This window comes from Pelodiscus sinensis, chromosome 7, assembly GCF_052426305.1.
Source record: "Pelodiscus sinensis isolate ZL-2025 chromosome 7, ASM5242630v1, whole genome shotgun sequence".
NCBI classification, from domain to species: Eukaryota; Metazoa; Chordata; order Testudines; family Trionychidae; genus Pelodiscus; species Pelodiscus sinensis.
In genome coordinates, this window is record NC_143058.1 from 13529076 (window position 1) to 13541581 (window position 12506).

Here is a 12506-nt window from a genome sequence, read left to right on the forward strand (position 1 = left end):
AGCAGCTACACAAATATAGCCAGAAGAGGCACCTGTGTCCGGTGGCAAGGAGACCAGGGGGTTCTCCTCCATTGCAGTCTTTGTTGAGAAGTAATCCTGCTATTCAGATCTTATATTGGGTTGTGTTGAAGACTTCCCATCCAAGACTTCCCATCCTGTGAATGTGTCATGCTGACAAGCAGAACTGAACCTGGGACTTCTGAAGCTTAGTGCATGAACTTCTATCTCTTGAGTTAAAAGTCAGCTGGCTCTGAGCTAAGGCTGTAGAGCAAACTCATTCTTTCTCTCTGTAAGTGGTCTCGGTGTCACTACATGGGGCAATGAACCACACCCAGAAGGTCCAGGTAAATTCTTGGGATGGGGTTCCATGTCTATACAGTAACTAGCACAATGGAGTCCTGATATATACAGTGTCTAATAATACAGTATCTGTAGGCACTACTGTAATATAAACAATAGCAAAAATGTGACATTAGCACATATTTTAAATTATTTTGCCCTCCAAAAAAGTTTCAAGTTGTTTTGTAAGGGGAGATTAAATAAGGGCTATCAGTTTTTGCATTCTTCAGCTTAGCAACAGCATTTCTGGTTGGTTGTATGATTTAGGAGACTCTTAGTAGACAGGGAAAGTAGACAAGAATATGCAGTCTTTCAGCCTTACCAACAAAAAAGCTAAATTCAAGTGCTGTTTCTACTTGGATGTTTCAGATCTCTTGAATTCAAAGAATGACATTTCTTAAACTAAATATATTCCATGTGGCATCTATCAGAGTCACTCTTTTTACATCCACTTAGGTAAAAGGCCTCACCAGATTTCAACCCTTTATATGACACTCTTCTAGGCTGGCTATGACCTGTATTCAGGAGGAAATATTTTGCCTGGGAGGAAGCTACTGTTTTTTGTTGATCAGTTGGTGCCCTCTAGTGAAAGATGAATGTGAAAGAAAATTGGATTTCCAATCAAGTACTATATCCCCAAGTCAAGGTTGATAACAGTGAAGTACCAGGTACAGTTCTTACAACAAAGAGCTTATTAAATGGCGTCAGAATGAAAAAGCTATACTGGACTTAAGAGACTCACCTTTTCCCCACAAGCCAAGTAATCTCTGGGAACAGACATCTTCCTGTAAAAAGGCAACAACCATACCTCTCCATAAAATTAGCTCTAACTAAGAACTCTTCGTGTTTGTCTACACTACCACCCTACTTCGAACTAGGGTGGTAATGTAGGCAACCGGAGTTGCAAATGAAGCCCGGGATTTGAATTTCCCGGGCTTCATTTGCATAAAGCCGGGCGCCGTCATTTTTAAATGTCCGCTAGTGCGGACTCCGTGCCGCGCGGCTACACGTGGCACGGACTAGGTAGTTTGGACTAGGCTTCCTAGTCCGAACTACCGTTACTCCTCGTTTCATGGTAGTTTAATGGTAGTTAACGGTAGTTTAATGGTAGTTCGGACTAGGAAGCCTAGTCCGAACTACCTAGTCCGTGCCACGTGTAGTCGCGCGGCACGGAGTCTGCACTAGCGGACATTTAAAAATGACGGCGCCCGGCTTTATGCAAATGAAGCCCGGGAAATTCAAATCCCAGGCTTCATTTGCAACTCCGGTTGCCTATATTACCACCCTAGTTCGAACAAGGGTGGTAGTGTAGACATACCCTTCGGTAGTAACTTGCACAAAACAAAGCCTCAGCTTCTTCCAGACCTTGAGAAAAAAAGATTTTCCCCACTTTGCAACTAGTTACTTTATGGAACTAAGCTGAGAGGGACAGAACTAGGGCTAGTTGTAGGGTTTGTGTTTATAATCTTTTAGATCAGATTTTGCTTTTGGAGAACCAATGCTAGAGGTGGCGATGACTTTTTAATCTGCTAACGTTTTGGGTGGGACCAGAACTTGGATAAATTAGTCTGGTTTTGCCCCATCAGTGAGTTTAAAAAAGAGATTGGCAAAATCAGGAATGCTTTTGGCTTAGCAAACTCTCAGCAATCATATTTTGATTTGGGGATTTTTTTGGGATAAAAAAAAAGAATGGTTCCTCTCCACATCCCAGGCTATGTCTAGACTGCAGGCTTCTTTTGGAAGAAGCTTTTCTGGAAGAGATCTTCCGAAAAAACTTCTTCCAAAAGAGAGCATCCACACTGCAAAAGTGCTTCGACAAAGCAATCTGCTTTTTCAACAGATAGCATCTGTTCAGTGTGGATGCTATCTCACATTTAAGCTGTGATTACTATTAACAGTGGCCACCAGGAACCTGTGCTTTTTCCTCTTCTTTTGAAAGAACTCCCTCTTCCCCGTCCACACACACCTTTTTCCAAAAGAGCTCTTTCAGAAAAAAGGCTTCTTCCTCATAGAATGAGGATTACCATTGTCGGAAAAAAAAAACTCTGTTCTTTCAATTTTTTTCAAAAGAACACGATTGCAATGTGGACGTAAGTGAAGGTTTTTTCAGAAAAATTGCAGTTTTTCTGAAAAAAAAAAACCTCTGCGGTGTAGCCATATCCCTATATTCTCTGTGCCTTAACTGTTTACAGGCAGGAAGATGTCTGAATAAATTATGATAGTTTTGTCCCATCTTTGCCTCAGCATACCTATGGTACTCTGTGTACATGTTATAAATGTTTAAAATACTTGACACAAGTGACTCCATCATCTATACAGGACTATGGATTTTGTGAGAGCATTTACCCCAAAGACAAAAAAATCTCGGTACATAATTCTGTCCCTTTAGAACTGAAAGTAACATTTCTAACTAGCAACTGGCTTTATACAACCATAAGGCCTAATGGGGCAACATAGTGAGATTGGACCTTCACTGATATCAAAGGGAAATTCTATAACATAATTTTAGGACCAAAACCTTTTCACTCACCAAAAGCCTGAATGGAATGACCCTATGTGAGGAGGATTCACCATAGTAACTGCTGTGCACACAGACTGAACATATTGTGGCAGGCAGAGATGCAAAAATTCCCTTGTTCTGCCTCTGTGCGGCCTCACCCCTCACTGATGGTTGGGGTTGTTGGGTTTTTTTTGTTTGGTTGGTTTTTTTTGGGGGGGGGGGTTGGTTTTGTGAACCTATGAAAGATTGGGCTGGAGAACCATACATTTCCTCTAAAGAAATTCCCTGCCACAAATACAGAACTAGCCCTCTCTCTGGCCCTTTATTTTAAACATAGGTACATAGTAAGCATATTTCCCACAACAGGAAACACAAGAACTGAGTCAAGAATGTCAGGTCCCTGATTTATTTCCTTCTGTCTGCGGACAACTGCTACCAACAGCAACAAAACAACTTTTTACCTCTTTCCGCTAGGCTCTTTATACTTGCTGCTGCACTTGCACTGGGATGCTAACTCTGCCTGCAATCTGTTACAAGTGCAGGACCAGTGCTTCCTCCTGTGGGTATCCAGAACCTCTCAGGATCAGGCCCTGAATAACAAGAATATAAGTAAGTACAGATTTGCTTTCCTACATGGTCAATATTAGTTTTTACTTATGTTATTACTTGTAGTACCATGGAGTTCCATAATGTGGCATTAAAAAGATGCATAATTCCATCACAGTGCAGGCCACAACATATATAAAAAGTGATAATCTTCTGTTATCACACAACTGCCAATCATTTGTAATCTGGTCATGAAAAATAAATTACCCAGATATGATCCGGATCACCCCCCAATTACCCGTGACTTAATCTGAAATTAGTAGGAGTTGTGGGTGGCTCCATACCTCTCTGACTCAGTTTTTCCTATGGTCCTTACTGAGGACTAGCCACATTTAGGGTTGCCAACTTTCCCAGTAGGACAGACTGGATAACATTCGCAATAATAGTGGCTGGTCAGGGAGAGCTGGCAACCCCAGCCACAGTCAAAGTTTGAAGTCTTAAATTTCATCTGAATTTTAATTATTTGTGCCCCCAAAAGTCTTGTTTTTTAAAAAAACATGCAAAATATTTTCCCCATTCACCCACAACAGCTCAACAGCTATATCTCCAAATTTAAAAAACAAGTTACCTTTGGCCAAGTCCACTTTTAAACACATTGGCAAGTTCATTGCATTCCCCTCCAGTAGCTTGTCTGCACAGAAGACAATGGTAGAGAGAGATCTGTGCTTTGGTGCATAAGGTCCTGCAAGAGAAAAGGGAAGAGCAGAAAGGTACTTCACCTTCCCCACACTGAATTTTTTATTCTCAGGAGTACTGGTGAATTAGATAGTTACTCACTGAGGGAAAAATGGAGGCAAGTTAGTGGTGCTCATTGCCTTGTGTTTGTAATCTTTGCAATGATTGACTACTAAGGTTAATCACTTACTCAGAGCAACAGACATTTAGTCTATTAATAATGTGGGAAACACATTTCTTGCTTCTTGTTTTTCTCTGCCTGATTGACCACATAAAGTAGAAACTGGGTGCAAGGGGACCTGTTCGGAGCAATAGTTAAAGGGCCAAATTCTACTCTCAAATTTTGTTAAATGTATAAAATGAACTCACTATAAAGCCTTCAGGTGCTGCAGGCATAAAAGGCGAAAGGAAAATATAATTAAAGGAACAGATGGTTTCTTAAAATAGCTTGCATACCAACTGGTGTTCCCTGCCCTCGTTTAAAAACAGCTAATGTGCCGGAGTGAGTGTAACACAGAGCAGAATTTGTCCTGTTATGTTTTACGTTGCTGAAACGGACTGGTGGAATGTCTAGGTTTCTGACCTATATAGATTTTACAGTACTATTGGGTTTGGATTTACTGTGCATGTCAAACACTGCTCTATGTGATATATAGGTTAAGGGGCTTGGTTTTATTTGGCTACTGCTGGTTCCTCATGTAGCTTTAACAGGCCAAGCCCTTTTGTAAGTTATTTTTGGTGTTTAGGAGCTTCCCGTTTTCTCACAATTGCCTCACTTTTCTTCCTTAAACCCTGTCTTAGTCATATAGACATAGGGCCAAATTCTGTTCCCAATTATGTAACTGGGTGGCATGGCAGACTTTGTCCAGAGGTGGCAGCAGTCCACTCTGTATCTGAAACTGCCCACTTTTCCCTGTTCCCCTTTTACCTCCTTCAAACACAAGTTCTGCAATATTTCCAGCTCTGCTCAGTATTAGTCATCAACATGCTCTGTGCACCGCAGCATCAGCACATGACTCTTGGATAAAAATATACATGGGGCCTTATTAAATATGGTGGGAAACCTTGCCACTATCTGAAGCTAGTCCTTCTGTGGGATTTCGTGCTTGGCAACTTAAGTAGCTTTCCCCAACCAAAAAAAAAAAAGCACAAATTAAGCAAATGGGTCATTCCCCAGAGTCTTCGGTAGAGACTGGGGGCAAAAGAAATCCTTTCTCCAGCCTGAGGAGCAACGACCTTATCACTGCTGTTGCAGCCTCTGAGGTAACAGAACTCCCACCATGCGCATGTGCATGTTTGGGGAGATTTGCTCCTGGAACAACACGATGATCAGGCCCACCAATGGAGGGAGGGGGCAAAAGGGGCAACTGCCCCAGGGCCCAGCGATACAAAAGGGCCTGGAGCTTCCAGCCACTGCCTCTGCTGCTGTGGTAGCAGCAGCGGCCAAAGCCCTGGGCCCATTGAATTGCTGCCGGAGCGTCGCGCAGTGTGCTCTGGGCAGCACCGAGGGCTTCCTGAGAGAAGCATGGTGCACTCTGGACAGTGTGAAGGGCTGCCTAACCCCAATCCCGCCCTTTCTGTCCAAAGGGGACTTCTGGGGGCATGGAGTAGCCCCCCCCCATCCTGCCATGGGGCTTGGAGAGGCAGTCGGCCCCACTGACAGTGATGATGGGAGTTTGTTACCCCACAATTTAGACCTCAGGCATTCCAATAATGATTTGCCTCAGACTATGCAATTTGTGTATTGAAAGGGGTTAATAAGGTAATGGTCTCCTTAAAAGGGTCTATCAGAGTATTACCAGGAGGCTTGTCTCTGACCCACAGAGGGCTCCGCACAGCAAGGTAATCTTGCTAACCCTTGAAAGGACACGGATACAGCCTTACACTGAAAGGATTGACAATCAGGCAGAGATTCTTCAAAATCAAAGGATTTTTTTTAAAAAAAGGATAATCTGTTACATTGAATTCAGTAAAATGAAACAGAATACATTATACAACATAAGAAACATTATTAGCGCTTACTCAGAAATCATACGTTAAGATGGCACATCAGACTAAAAGTCAGATTCCATGGAATATTTCTATATTGGATATAGAGACTATAACAGATACAATGTAACGGTAGAGACACACAGAGGGCCTGCATGTGTATGTACAAAAGCCCATAATGCAATGCTGCTCTTGTTATCGTATCTAGTGCCCTACCAAATCCACAGCCATGCCAAATGTGTATGAAATCTGGCCGTTGGTGTGCTTTTCCCAGGTACTATACAGATTTCACGGAGACCAGTGTTTCTCAACTTGGGGTGCTGACCCACTCAGAAACAAGCATCCTTCCAGCTTTATTGACAGACACACCAGGCACTCCTTAACAGGAGATAGGAAAATCACACTTACACTAACACCCAAAATCCCTCTGACTCATGTGAGGGTCCTTCTGCTTTGTCAGTATCAGAGGGTATGTCTACACTACCCCGCTAGTTCGAACTGGGAGGGTAATGTAGGCATACCGCAGTTGCAAATAAAGCCCGGGTTTTGAATTTCCCGGGCTTCATTTGCATAAAGCGGGGAGCCGCCATTTTTAAAACCCCGCTGGTTCGAACCCCGTACAGCGCGGCTACACGGGGCTCGAACTAGGTAGTTCGGACTAGGATTCATATTCCGAACTACCGGTACACCCCTGGCCTGCTGGTCCAGCTACAGTAGGGGAGATAGATGGAAAGGTGTGGAACCCCAACATCCATTTCTTGGGGTGAAGAGTGGCAAAAGCTGCAGCAAGCCCTCAGTTCAGGTCACACTACTGGGCACCGTCACCAGCACCATAGTGGTAGGTTGTCTGTGTCTCACAACTATATAGAAGTGTTGTAAGCACAACTGCCCAATAGACATGTAGCTTAAAGCATGTTGTGATGCCTCTATCATTCTGTAGGTCTCTTTCAGTTTTCTTTAAGCTAATTCTAAAACCAAAATGGCTGACTTCATGAGCAAAGTGGTCAGTCACAAACCGAGTGTCATCGAGTGAGCTACCAGTCATCAGCAAATAAAGGCTTCTTAATGAGTAAGTCTGTCATTTTCATGTCAGCATGGAAGCATTTCACACTAAAAAACTTCCCTGCAGTCCACAATTGGATAAATACTTCTCTGTCAAAGCCATGAAATTCATGCATAAACATAACTGAAAATAAAGGATGGAGAAGAGTGTTTGGTGCCATGAGGGACTAGATAGGGATGTGATGCTTTGCTATTTTCCAGCACTCTGGCCATCATCTCATTATGGAAAGACCAAATGACAGGCATTCACTGAGGAGGGCGTCCAGTGATAAACAAAATGTTGACAGAGTCCCTCATGGTTTACAGAGGTATACCAAACATCGAATGAAGACCCATGGTTTGCTCCTAGTACTTTTCCTGAGGCTGACAGGATGTGCGGATCATGTCTACAGTGCCCTATCCAGACCAAAGTCCATGCCGAGACTCCAGGAGGATGGTTTCCACAAGACAGTGTTAAGTTATTGAGTATGAATTTTCCCACTAAAAATGCCACGATTATCACAGTTTGCTTTACCACTCTTACTTTTACAGAGGTGATCAATGTTGACATTCTTGAAATTCTATAGCACCAACTCTTGGTCCCAGGTATTATGGAAGAGACAATTGAAGTGTCTTGCAGTGTGGTAGCCACCCTGCTTATAGAGATCTCAGCTGGGATGCCACCTGGTTCATCTGCTTCTTTTTTGACATTTGCTTGATTGCCATAACAATCTCATGAGGGGAGGGCTAGTGCAATCGCTTCTTCATGGAAGTTGGAGAAGAACATTAATTGCTTCCTCAGAAATGTTGCAAGGGAGATTGAGAAGGAAACTGAAATGTTCCATCCATTGGTGAAGTATTTCTTTTTTTGTCTATTGAGTCCATTTTCATCCAGGGACAATACAAGGGTTACCCCATTGCACTCGGAGACATACACAGCAGAGAGCCCAGCAAAAAAGGTTTTGATCTTTTTATGTTCTGCTGCAGTTGTAGCTCTATACTTTCTTTTCCCGCCACTCATTTTTCATTTGCCATAGTTTGATCTCAGCCATCTTTTTGGCTCAATACTCTGCATCTTCCTAGCTGCTGAATCCTTGTCCACTCTGTAAGTTCTATACGTAATTCACTGTGAGTTCAAGACCATTTTTATCAAATCCACTCTGATTTTTCCTCTGAATGAAGCCAAGAACGTCAGCAGCAATATTATATGTTGTGTCCCAAAAATGTTTCCAAGCTGTCTCTTCACTCACTGAGACTTCTGTAATTGAGGAAAATTCTTTCATGAGTTTCTGTTGGATCTTAAACTGTTTGTCGGAGTTTTCTAGGCTAGAAATTTGATTTTCTTCACAAGTTTGAGTTATTCTCTATGTTGCTTGAGATCTATATAGAGGAATATTTCATTTCTCACAAGTCTATGGTTCTGACTAGCAGTCAGGCCTCTCATGACATGAGGGAGGCAGACCTCCCTGAGATCCCTTCACATACAATAAAACAGTGTTTCCCAACCTTTTTTATAAAAACTCCTTTAAAAAAATTATAAGTACCCCCAGTACCTACAGTTTTCAGATACACAATTTTTTTTCTACCGTTGCAACACATTTATTTCAACAACTTAATCGTAGCCGGGCAGGCGATGAAATTTTTGGGTGTAAAAAGTACAAAAAGAATAAAACACTGTAAAACTTAAAACAAAATTCAGTTTTCTCCAAATTTCAGTTGTGTTAACGTACTCCCCAGACTTCTCTTGAGTACCTTATGGGTACTCCTGCCACTGGTTGAGAAACACTGCAATAAAATAATCAAACATATGACAGTGATTTGACTGACGGAGTAGTCAGGTCATCACAACTGTTGGCAATAACTAGATTGCAAGCAGTTAGAGTACATTATTATTACCTATTCTGTGATGACCTATCACATTGCCCCATGATGCATAGTGATAACCAACAGTAGCATTGACATCGCCTAAGATAATATGCTTGTGAGCAACCTGGTGACGCACATGCACTGATGACAGAAGCATAATAATAACCTTCAGGGCAGGTTTGCGAGCCATTGAACAGCCAGTGGCAAATCCCGCACCACAGCATCTGCATTCAGCCTCAGATTTGCTAATCTAGTAAAAGTTGTAACAAGAACTTCCTCCTAGCTGTGACTCACCAGCAAGTCATGTTGCACTAAGTGAAGGTAATAGTTATGTTGCACTGTGCCCAGCTATGACCAGGTCCGTCACCTCTATCGAGGCAGAGGGGAAAAAAAATCCAAGTTTCAAAATGTATTTGGATTTTCTTTATATTTTGACTGCAGCAGAGCGATGCAGCACTCTGTGAGAGCTGAGTGGAACAAGGGTCTTTTAGAAATCTGTTTACAGTAGGGATGTAGTATGTAAGCATCACCTTCACTGGGTGATGCTTATCAGGTAACCGGTTAACTGGCAGCCTGAATAGGCTGGAGCAGCTCCCCATGGGCTAGGCCCACAACACTGAGCTGCACCGCAGGTGGGGAGCACTCCAGCCTGGCCCTCGATAGGGCTGCACTGACACTCAGGGTGGATAAGAATGTGGCCTCTGTTTCAAGCTGTGATAAATGACCATCACTCTCTGGCCACCTATGTGCAGGATTGTGACAAAATCCCTCCTGTAGGAGCCTCTGCCTGCCCCCATCACAGCAGTATTTAGATTAAAAGTCAGCCTTGTGCTGCTGAATCATCGGCAGCATGGTTGGGTTACAGTGGAAAAGAGGGGGGAAGCTGCCAGACTGGTGCAGAAATTGCAATGAGGAGGTTGGCCAACCTGGGTGCAGGTGTGAGTTCAGAATTCCTTCTCCCTTCAGGTTGTAACTGGTGGCAGACTTATGGCAAACTGTTCACTATGTCCGGTAACAGCTTTGGGCATTTGTGGCCTTTAACAGGGCAGCAGGGCCTCCACCGGGCACTATTGGCATTGCCCTCAGATCGTCTGCCCCATATTATGCAACAGGTTTCCCTGCTTATATCATAACTACTCACTGCATTTAGAGAGCGCACTGCCCTGCACAACCTGCAGATGCCTTCAGCAGCCCTTGATGCTGCCCAGAGGAAAGTCACCCACATCTCCTATTTGCAGCTCAGCTGATCATGTCCCTGCCTGTCTCAGCCCCCCTAGATGTGCTGTCATGGATGCAGCCTGTCAAACTCAGTTGCACATGGCATGTGAAATGCATACAACCCTCCGGCCCCGGCTGCCAGAATAAGGCCCCCCCACTTACATTAAAGAACCTCAGAGCCCTATTGCATCTTGCAGAGGCAGGATTTCGGGGTGACATTTAGGCCCCCTCTGCACTACAGTTCCAATCTGGTGACAGAAACACAATCAGGGGGGGCTCTACAGCCATTAACCATGTTGTCACTGGGTTAGGGGACAACTCTGCTGTGGACAGATCCCTGCACAGGGCAGTAGCCAGTCTAGATAAGACCTCCCACGTTGGCAAAGAACCTCCCCAGAGGCCAGCAGTGATTTTGGAAGCAAGCCCAGTTTTTAAATGGGCGCCATGATGGCGCTGTTGTTAACAGCTAACTGTGCACACTGTCTTCCTTTTGGCTTCCGGCTTCTGCTGGTTCCAGTCACACAGGAACCCTCCCCTGCCCTTTTCACTTATGCACATGCATTCAGCGGCTGCTGAGGGTTTCCCAAGTCTCCCTTTGTGTTGAAAGTCCAAGGCACTCTTGCACAATGCCAACGGGTGACTGTCAGCTGAATGTGCTAATTTTGTACACGCTAAGGAATTTGCTGCAGCCTTTCTCCTGAACTTTGCAGCTCACAAAATGACTGTTTCCCTTGAGGCAAAGGGATCACTTTCTTCCATGATAGTAAGCTCTGTAAAACGCTTTCACGGAGCAGCGTGCTGTGAGCAGCTGCTGCTCAATCCTGGCGTTAGCTTCTGCCACTAATTATCAAAGGGTTTTGAGCAAAACATTTTTCAGCAGGTCTGAGCACCCTCATCTGCAAAAGCTGGCAAAGGTAGCGCCTCTGCAAATGAGGCCATTGGAGCATAAAGCTGAGCCCACTACAACTGAAATGGCCAGGATAAGAAGTGAGTCATAGTGACTTTGGCCTGATCCTGCAAGTTACTGAATGCTCTCAGCTCCCACTGAAATCCATGGAGAGGCAAAGTTTGTATGCAGTGAGATTGGAGCCTGCTTGGCATCTCTTGGGGCTACTTGGCACCTTGCAGGATCAAGCCCAAAATCTTTGTTAATTCACCCACCTGCAACATGGGACACCTTATCAAAGAAAAATGTGTGATGTTGCCTATCTGCAAGAATTCTGCAAAATTTGAAAGCCAATGCACTTTCTTAGTGGTACTAACCCATTGTACAGTGATACTTAGGATATAGCTTGGGCGGGTGTCCTATGAAGTTATGAGCTATGTTGGTTGAACAGACCTCACATCTACTAATGAATGCAGCTGGACACATCTAGAGATATTCAGCATTATTAACTGCCAAAGCATTTTATAAACATGAACTAATATATACTCAGAACTGTGACCCAGTGTACCTCAGTATTCCTACCGTACACCAGTGATGGGCAACCTGCAACCCCTGGGCCACATGTGGCCCTCAGGGTTCTGTGTGTGGACTGCGAGACATTTTGTTTACTGTCACGCACACGTAGGGATGCCAGATTCCGCTGCTTTCCATCCGCATAGTTGTCTCCCCCCCTTACTAGTATGACTAAAATGACATGCATGTAAAGCAAAGGTTTGGGAAATGAGATGTGTGCTGATTGCACACAACATTGACTGTGAAAGCCTGGCACTCCTTCTGCATCCAGTCAACTCACTACTATGGTTCAATCGGCACACCCCACAAATTATAGGTATGCAAGCCTCCACCACAACCTCCTGCCACGACCGCAGCCCTTCCTGCATTCCAAATCCCTCGGCCCCACCCCCAGCCTGGAGCCCCCTCTTGCACTCAAGCCCCTCATTGTCAGCCCCACTCCACAACCCACACCAGAGCCCTCACCCCTTCCTGGACCCCAACTACTATCTGCCCCAGCCCAGAACCCCCTCTCCCCCAAACCCCCATTTAGAGCCCTCACTCCAAGCCCCTGCCTCAGCCCAGTGAAACTGAGCGAGGGGAGAGAGAGCAAGCGTTTGGGGGAGGGGAAATGTACTGAGTAGGGGAGGGGCCTCAGGGAAGGGGTAGAGAAGAGCCAACATGGCTTCAGGGCAAGGGCGAGCCCAGGGTGTTCAGTTTTGTGCCCATAGAAAGTTGGCAACCCTTGATGAGGAGACTGTGCAAGAGAGAACTCTAATTTCTGGAGCTAGCAAACACGTCAAGAGAAAACAAAGGCAAGAGGATTTTTGCTTG

The 12506-nt window shown here is 44.4% G+C and overlaps 2 protein-coding genes across 4 annotated transcripts in view; one reads left to right on the forward strand and one right to left on the reverse strand.

The window, feature by feature from the left end:
- Nucleotides 1-3429, reverse strand: part of OSBPL11 (oxysterol binding protein like 11) — an 82021-nt gene extending 78592 nt beyond the window's left edge. Inside the window, exon 1 of the mRNA XM_075933183.2 lies at nucleotides 3301-3429. The gene's annotated coding sequence lies outside the window, so the exon portion shown is untranslated. The remainder of the gene's footprint in view (nucleotides 1-3300) is intronic.
- The window catches only part of LOC102456685 (glycerol-3-phosphate dehydrogenase [NAD(+)], cytoplasmic-like), a 44971-nt gene continuing 35778 nt past the window's right edge, over nucleotides 3314-12506 (forward strand). For all 3 annotated transcript variants that reach the window (XM_075933188.2, XM_006137653.5, XM_025178813.3), the window contains exon 1: nucleotides 3314-3448. The gene's annotated coding sequence lies outside the window, so the exon portion shown is untranslated. The remainder of the gene's footprint in view (nucleotides 3449-12506) is intronic.